The 9188-nt window shown below is 47.1% G+C and overlaps 1 pseudogene; it reads right to left on the reverse strand.

The window, feature by feature from the left end:
• Positions 1-7758: 7758 nt before the first annotated feature.
• On the reverse strand, positions 7759-7877 carry LOC134894284 (5S ribosomal RNA; annotated as a pseudogene).
• Between the last annotated feature and the right edge of the window lie 1311 nt (positions 7878-9188).

Raw genomic sequence — 9188 nt, forward strand, 5'->3', positions numbered from 1 at the left:
GTGTCGCTGTATAGTGCGCATAGCGTATCGGCGAGTGTACGCTATGTTCATTCACATCGCAGGGGTTATTGTTTGCAATGTGAATGCTGCGGCCTGAACCATAGTGTTTTAAGGTATAGCACTTAAACAAACTTAACAGCCTGGACACAGACGTATCCACCATTGGTTGGTTTTCCGAAACCTTCCTATCCTCAGTGGGGAAAATAGGATTTTAAATACCTACCGGTAAATCCTTTTCTCGTAGTTCATAAGGGATATTGGGGAGCAACTTAGTGCGATGGGGTATAGACGAGTCCAAAGGAGCCAGTGCACTTTAATTTCTTCAAGGGGTGCTGGCTCCTCCCCTCTATGCCTCCTCCTACAGATCACTTATAGGTAAACAGTGCCCGAAGGAGAATGACATCTCAAAAGAAGGAACTTAACAACAATAAGCAACAAAAATCCTGGCCAGCAATAGCTGGCAACACAACAGCAAACCCTAAACAGGTAACACAAAACAGAGAACCTGCAGAAATTCACTGCAGAGCGGGTGGGCTCCCAATATCCCTTATGGACTACGAGAAAAGGATTTACCGGTAGTTATTTAAAATCCTATTTTCTCTAGCATCCATAAGGGATACTGGGGAGCAACATAGTATGATGGGGATGTCACAAAGCTTCAAGAATGGACGGGAACCTGTGGAGACATCTGCTGCACCGCCTGCCGAAATTGGGTATCCTCTTTGGCCAGGGTATCAGACTTGTAGAACTTCACAGGTGTTCTTCCCCAACTAGATAGCCGCTCGGCTTAGTTGTAGGGCGGAGACTCCAAGGGCAGCCCAGGAAGACCCCTCCGATCTTGTAGAGTGGGCCTTCAGAGACTGTGGAACAGGTAATGCTGACGACACATAGGCCTGCCGCCTGTTGGATAGTAAGTCGAAGCAAACGAGCAATGGACTGCTTTGAAGCAGGGCAGCCCTTTTTCCGTGCGTCATATAGCACAAACAAGGAATCGATCTTTCTGGTCCGAGCCGTCCTCTTGACATAGATCTTCGAGGCTCACACCACATCCAATGCCTCCGGCGGGGCAGAAGCGCCAGAACCGGACGGAATTACAATAGGTCGATTCAGATGAAACGCGGAGACAACCTTCGGCAGGAACTGCCGTCTAGTCCTAAGCTCCACTCTGCTCTCATAAAAGACCAAGTACGGACTTTTACATAACAAGGCCCCCAACTCTGAAACACGCCTAGCAGAAGCCAGGGCCAGTAACATCACCGTCTTTCACGTGAGGTACGTGTCTTCTACCATCATCAGGGGTTCAAACCAGGAGGATTGCAGAAATCATAATACCACCTCCAAATCCCAAGGTGCTGTGGGCGGCACAAACGGAGGTTGTATGTGAAGTACACCTTGTAAGAAGGTCTGAACTTCCGACAACACAGCCAACATCTTCTGGAAGAAAATAGAAAGGGCCGAAATCTGGACCTTAATGGATCCCAGACGAAATCCTTTATCCACTCCAGCCTGCAGGAAACTAAGGAATCTTCCCAAGTGGAACTCTGCAGACGAATAAATGCGTTCTTCGCACCAGGAGACATATCTCTGCCAGATAGGATGATAGCGTTTTGACGTTGCATGTTTTCTGGCTTGTACCATAGTGGCAATGACCTTCTTGGAAAGACCTTTGTGAGCTAGGTTGTTCCGCTCAACTTCCATGCACTCAAATGAAGCCCCCATAAGTCCGGGTAGACGAACGGACTTTGCTGAAGAAAATCCTTTCTTATTGGCAGAGGCCAAGGGTCTTCTATGGACATGTCCAGAAGATCCGCGTATCAAACTCTCCAGGGGCAATCAGGATTGCTTGTACTCCCTGATGTCTGATCCTCTTGAGCACCCTTGGAACCAACGGGATCGGAGGAAATATGTATACCAGCAGGTATGTCCAAGGCGACATCAGTGCATCCAGTGCACTCGCCTGAGGGTCCCTGGCTCATGAGTAATAGCAGCGAAGCTTCTTGTTGAGGCTAGATGCGATCATGTTGATCTGGGGGCAAACCCACCTGTCGATAATAATTTTAAACACCTGAGGGCGTAGTCCCCACTCGCCTGGGTGGAGATCGTGGCGACTCAGGAAGTCTGCTTTCCAGTTGTCCACACCCGTAATGAAGATGGCGGACAGCGCTCTTGCATTTCTTTCTGCCCAGAGGAGTATCTTTGACACTTCTCGCATGCAGGCCCTGCTTTTTGTCCCTCCTTGTTGATTGATGTACGCCACATCTGTGGCATTGTCCGACTGAATCTGGATTGCCAGATCCTGGAGCAGAGGGGAGGCCTGAATCATAGCATTGTAGATAGCCTGAAGTTCCAGGATGTTGATTGGAAGTAGGGCCTCCTGGGCCGACCACCTGCCCTGGAACTGCGCCCCTGGGTGACAGCTCTCCATCCTCGCAGACTTGCATCTGTCATGAGGAGGATCCAATCCTGAATCCCGAAGCGTCGACCTTCCAGAAGATTGGAAGACTGTAGCCACCACAGAAGTGAAATCCTGGCCTGGGGTGACAGTTGAATCATCCGGTACATCTGAAGATGGGAACCGGACCACTTGTGCACGATAGCCAATTGGAAGGGTCTGGCATGGAACCTTCCATACTGTATTGCCTCGTAGGAGGCCACCATCTTTCCCAACAATTTTTATGCAAAGATGAACGGATACTCAAGCAGGACGGAGAACCATGCGAACCATTTCTTGGATTGTTCTCGCTTTGTACTCTGGGAGGAACACCTGCGCCACCATATCCAGTAGCATTCCCAGGAACAGGAGCCACTGAGATGGCTCCAGGTGGGACTCCTGTAGATTGAGGACCCACCCGTGGTGAGATAGAAGCTGTATAGTGCGATCTATATGGAGCAGTAAAGTTCCCTGGAACTCGCTTTTATCAGGAGATCGTCCAGGTAAGTGACTATGTTGACCCCCTAGACTTGGACCTGGAACATCATTTCTGCCATCACCTTCGTGAACACCCTCGGAGCTGTGGACAGGCCGAAGGGTAATGCTTGGAACTGGTAGTGATCATTCAGCAGTGCGAACATCGATAGGCCTGAGGAGGAGGCCAAATTGGAATATGGAGGTAGGCGTCCTTGATGTCTAGGGACACCAGAAATTCCTGGTTTCCAGGCCTGCAATCACTGCTCTTAAGGATTCCATCTTGAATTTAAAGACCTTCAGGTAAGGATTCAAGGACTTCAGATTCAAAATGGGTCTTACTGACCCGTCTGGTTTTGGTACTACGAACAGACTGGAGTAGTAACCTTGTCCTTGTTGCTGCAGAGGAACTGGAACAATGACCTGAGACTGGACCAACTTTGAGATGGCCAGGAGCAGCGTAACACGGATACTTTCCAAAGCTGGTAAGCTTGATTTGAAAAATCATTGGGGAGAAATCATAAGGTCCCTTACCCAGGCATTTTGGCATGAACCTGCCCAGATGTGGCTGTAGTGACGTAACTGAACTCCCACCACGAGATTCTCCCAAGGTGGTGGGCACTGTCATGCTGAGGTCTTTGTGGAAGCCGAACTGGTGCTCTGTTCTTGAGAGCCGGCAATGACCGGTTTTCTAGACTTACCTCTGGAGCTTCTGGCTGCATTGGAGGTACCCCTGGCCCTAGATCTAAATCTGGTGGATGGAAAGGACTGAGTAGATGGTCCCTGAGGGAAGAAACATGGATTTCCCCGTAGTAACTTTGGAGATCCACGCGTCCAATTCTCCAATGAAGAGCAATTCCCCTGTAAAGGGAAGAGATTCCACATTGCGTTTGGAGTCAGCGTCTGCAATCCAGTGACACAACCAAATAGCCCCTCATGCTGATATAGCCATAGCAGCGGTCCTAGCATTAATGTTGCCAATTTCTTTTAGGCAATCACAGAGAACCCTTGCCGCGTCCTGAATGCGTTTCAGGAAAGTCACCGTAGTAACCAGGGTCGTATCTCTCGAGACCCTCGTGAATTTGATTAGCCCATGAATGAATTGCATGTGACATCCAGCAACCTGCAATAACTGGTCTCTTCAGCCATATAGATAGATTTTAGTGTGGTCTCGGTTTTCCTATCCCCAGGGTCCTTGGCCGTAAAGGAGCCTGGAGTAGGAAGCACCGCCTTTTTAGAACGACTTGATACTGAGACGTCTGCCGCAGGTGACTCTTCCCAGAATTTTCTGCCTTCAGGGGCGAATGGGAAAGTATTCATAAACACCTGATATTTTTTTATCTGGATTCTTCCAGGCCAATTTACATAAATCATCCAATTCCTTAGACTCAGGAAAAGTGACCGTCAGTTTGTAATGTCGGAGGAAAAACAACTGCAGGTTAGCAATGTCCTCCAGTGGGAGCTTTAACACATCCCTAATAGCTAAAATGAGGGGTTCAATACCCTGAGTAGTGGCGGGATCCCCACTTATGGGGTCCACAGCATCATCATCATCATCAGTGTCTGATAGGATAGCAGGTAAGCCCGCTTTAGTGATGGGATGGGGAATATCAGCTTTTTTAGCCAGATCTGCTACAACCATGTGCAGCTCTTGAGTTTTATTAGCAGAGTTTAGATGACATATCAGACATCATATTTTTGATAGCCCTTAGCCAGGAGGGCTTTGGTCTCTCCCCCATATTTTCCTCAGCATTCTGCGAGGACTGACTACATTGCTCACATGATATTGAGCCAGATATGAGAGGAGAGAATCCTGTCTGTGGTTGGCAGCAGCAAACATGAAAGTGTCCATCGACTGTTTTAAAGTCTCCCTTTCCTGCTTTGCTGTGTCTAATTCGGAATTTATATTAGAAATCATACATTGCATGACTTCTGTTTTACCATACTGAAACAGGAGAAATACACACACAATAATAAGAGCATATATCACAAGCCTGCCCTATTGCATGTGAGAGGAGACACAGGAGAGAGGACACCAGCACACCCACGCTGTATAGCCCCAGTGAGGCAGTCAGCATTTTTATAGGAAGATATAATGTATATCTACACAGTAATACAACTCTAAGTATATTGTGCACCAAAATAGCGTCTCTCCCCCTCTACACCCGGTACCAGTGATAAAGTGTGTGACTATAATGGAGGAGCTATGTGAGGCTGCTGCTTATGCATAGGAAGGCGCCAACAAGCTGCTGAGCCCGCTCTCATGTAGCTCAGCCCCTGTAATGGCGCCGGAGCTTACATTAATATATTTATACTGGCCAAGTCTCCTGAGTCCCGCAGCCACCCATAAATGTTAAGCGCAGGAGCCCTGCAGCCAGTCTCACGTGGGGGATAAAGCAGGACCCCCCCCCCCGCACCATGGACCAGGGGACCCCCGGTGTGTACTCACCACCACGATCACCTTCAGGCAGCGTTAGGGGTGTGCGACAGCCAAGGCGCTATGCCCCGCTGTAAACAAACAGCCCATCAGGACGGTGGTCCTGTAGCGGGGAAGCGGCTGCACCTCAAGAGGCTGGTGACCACCCACCCCCCCTTGGTGCGGGTATGTTGCCCAAACATACCTAAAATAACAAACATTAAAAAATAAAATGAAAAAAATACTCTGGAGTTCCAGAGTGTGCATCCTCTCCTGAGGGCACTTTTTTCTAAACTGAGCTGTATGAGGAGGCATAGAGGGGAGGAGTCATCACACCAAGTTCAAGGAAATGAAAGTGCACTGGCTCCTTTGGTCCTGTCTATACTCCATCATACTATGTTGCTCCCCAATATCCCTTATGGATGCTAGAGAAGGGAATTTAGTACCTGTTTAGGAGTAATACATTTTTTGTCAGGGTTTGTCCATGCTTTAGAAAGGGAATTTAATTATTTCGAAACAGGAAAGGTTGCAGAGGATTTTGGTTGCACATTAAAAACAATTCCTCTCCAGGTTCTGTTTCTTTATCAGGTATGTGGAGGACCTCCCTGATAGCATAAATCAGGGCCTCAAGGAATCCTCGTCCCCCACTAATTCACCGTCATCTAAGTCTGGGACATCAGTATCAGAGTCAGACTGTAATATCTGTAGGAGAGTGCGTTTATGCGAGACCACCAGATGGGGCTGTGGAGCCTATCTGTGGTTGGCAGCAGCAAACATGAAAGTGTCCATGGACTGTTTTAAAGTCTGCCTTCCCTGCTTTGCTGTGGCTAATTCGGAATTTATATTAGAAATCATAGATTTAAATGATTCAACCCACTCAGGTTCCTGTGAGTAACTACCCTGCAAGGGTAGAGAGAGCATTGGGTACACCTCAGGGACCCTTGTGAGGAAGGAGTAAACCTAGCCTTACATGCAGTACACACAGATTTATTCTCAGACATGCTGTTATCAGAAACAACAGTATTAATAAGAGAAACACAGTGCAGTAAACAACACGTTAGTGAGACATCACCTCAAGCCTAGACAGCCCTGAATGGATTGACACAGAGAGGATTTGGACCAGCCCACAATACCGCAAGACAGAGTCTCACTCCGCCGGGTATATAACAAGTGTAATTTACCTCACAGCGCTATAACCACTATCTATATGCTCCCCCCTCACTATAAACCCCCTGGTACAAGTGGTTCTTCAGTGGGTGTGTGGAGGAGCAGTCTCCGCATGCAGCCTAGTCAGCAGCAGCAGGAAATGGCGCCATTCAGCCTCTGGTCCCGCTCTCTGGGAAGCCACGCCCCCTCATGTTATATTTATTCTGGCATCATCTGTGTCTGGATAAATGGTGTAAAACAAAGTGCATAACCCCTTTTTACTTGTGCTAGTGTGGGGTATGCAGCAGGCACCGCAGCCCGAAGCTGTGTGACCGTTGCCCCTTCATGCCGCCATGTTCACCGGGGAGCCACTAACCAGGACCCCAGTGTCAGTACTCACCGCACCTTCAGCATCTGTTAGGTGGGGCAGCATGCTGCCGGCATGGGCTCACACCCTGGGGCATGAGAAACATCACCTCAGAAGCTCATTGTCCTGTCAGTGGGGATATGAACCATTAACTCTGAGGAAGTTGGTTCAGTCCCCCCTAAGTCCCACGACGCAGGCAGACTGTTTGCCAAACAGTGTGCCTGAAAATAATAAACTAAAATATATTTCTGAAGAAAACTCTGGAGAGCAGCAGAATGCACCCGGCTCATTGGGCACATTTTTCTAAACTGAGTCTGCTAGGAGGGGCATAGAGGGGAGGAGCCAGCACACACCATTAATTTCCTTAAGTGCCACGCTCCAATGGACCCGATCTATACCCACAGTACTAAAGTACATTCCCCATTATCCACTAGGACGTTAGAGAAATTAACTTTTATTCATCATTCAATAAAATAATGTCAAGATGTATTCAAGGCAGACAAACAACACGACATATAAGGCACATTTATTTTTTAAAGGATGATATGCAGTCCAAAATCGTATAAGACTGGAGGGAGCACGCAACCGACCCAATAGGTGTGGTCTATTTGACGTGGACCCTTTGCCCTAAAGTTGGTAAAATAAGGGGTGTTATTAGACCGGTTAATAGGTCAATTCAACAAAGACTCTTGGGTAATATTGAATGATCAATGTCATGATAAAGGTAGGCTAATTCTGAAACTCCGTGGATCCAAATGAATTTTGGTGTACATTGCCTATGTAACAAAATACCATTTGGTCTATACAGATGAGGTGTTATCAGATGTACTGTGAGTGATAGAGTTAAGATGAATTCAGGGAGGAAAGATAGGCAAGTGGTGATTCTGCTGTCAGTGTTAGGCACAGAGTGTGATGTCCAATATGGTTCTACTACACTTGGTATTCCCAGGTGATCTCCCATCCAAGTACTGACCAAGCCCAACACTGCTTAGCTTCCAAGATCAGACAGTATTGGGTGTATACAGTGTGGTGTGATAGTAGCTAATGATGACCTACAGCTCAGGGATCACTGATGAGAGTGCACCTATTGAATAGCATAAGCTGGAAAGTCACATCAAAAGTGGAGAAGGGCTAGCCGTAAGAAAGAATCTGCTGCCGGCATTAGGCAGAGGGAGGTGACGTGCGATCCCAACCTGGATGTTTGACTCATACCCCCTGAATCGTTGGTGAGAGTCCGTATATAAAAAAGGTAAGATATGATTAAGAGCTGTGGACTTATAATGGATAATACAGGGAGAACTGAACAAGTGCAATTTAGTAATGGTTTAAACCTGAATTATGATAGATCAGTGCATAGGATTAGCGAGATGAATACAGGGTCTGGGGTATGACACTTAATAGGTCCCCAGGAAACAGTAAATGAATAAAACAATAGGATATGCCATTGATTTAAGCTAGTGGGAAGATAAATTCATCACAATGTAAAGGCATGGACATGGTGAATCAGTGCACATAGTTATTAGACAAAATATATACAGAATCCTGGGTTTAACACATAAAAGGACCCCAGGAAACAGTCAATGGATCAGACAGAGTGATATGCCAATAGTTTAAGCTACTTGGACTGTAGTGACCTGAGGAAGCCCAATAGGAGCGAAATGCACATAGGTTACAGCAATGTGTTCCCGTGATATTCTATGTCTACAAATGTAAAATGTTGCATGACATGTACCTGAGACCTATTAAACACAATTAGGACCTTTTTATAGAAGGAAACTGAGGGTGTGATTTCTCCACGCCGGCTATTGTGCCGTTCATGTGCCTAGGGCTACGATCCCATCATAATAAAACACGAAGGGCTGGTGGGGAATACTATTAAACAAAAGAAACAAAAAGATAATGCAGCCAGGAACTAATGTGTAGATATAATTTATGAATGTGCAGTGTGATATACTAGTATTGTCAATCAATAGCATGGACAGCGGACATCTATAAAAGGTGCAACATACATATCACACGGCTAGCAGACAAGGGCACTCATTCCGAGTTGTTCGCTTGCTAGGCGCTTTTCGCAGCAGTGCACACGCTAAGCCGCCGCCCTCTGGGAGTGAATCTTAGCTTAGCAGAATTGCGAACGGAAGATTCGCAAAATTGCGAATAAAAATTTCTTAGCAGTTTCTGAGTAGCTCGAGACTCACTCTGCCACTGCGATTAGTTCAGTCAGTTTCGTTCCTGGTTTGACGTCACAAACACACCCAGCGTTCGCCCAGGCACTCCCCCGTTTTTCCAGCCACTCCCGCGTTTTTCCCAGAAACGGCAGCGTTTTTTCACACACACCCATAAAACGTCCAGTT

The sequence above is a fragment of the Pseudophryne corroboree genome, chromosome 3, assembly GCF_028390025.1.
Source record: "Pseudophryne corroboree isolate aPseCor3 chromosome 3, aPseCor3.hap2, whole genome shotgun sequence".
In the NCBI taxonomy this organism is placed as follows: domain Eukaryota; kingdom Metazoa; phylum Chordata; class Amphibia; order Anura; family Myobatrachidae; genus Pseudophryne; species Pseudophryne corroboree.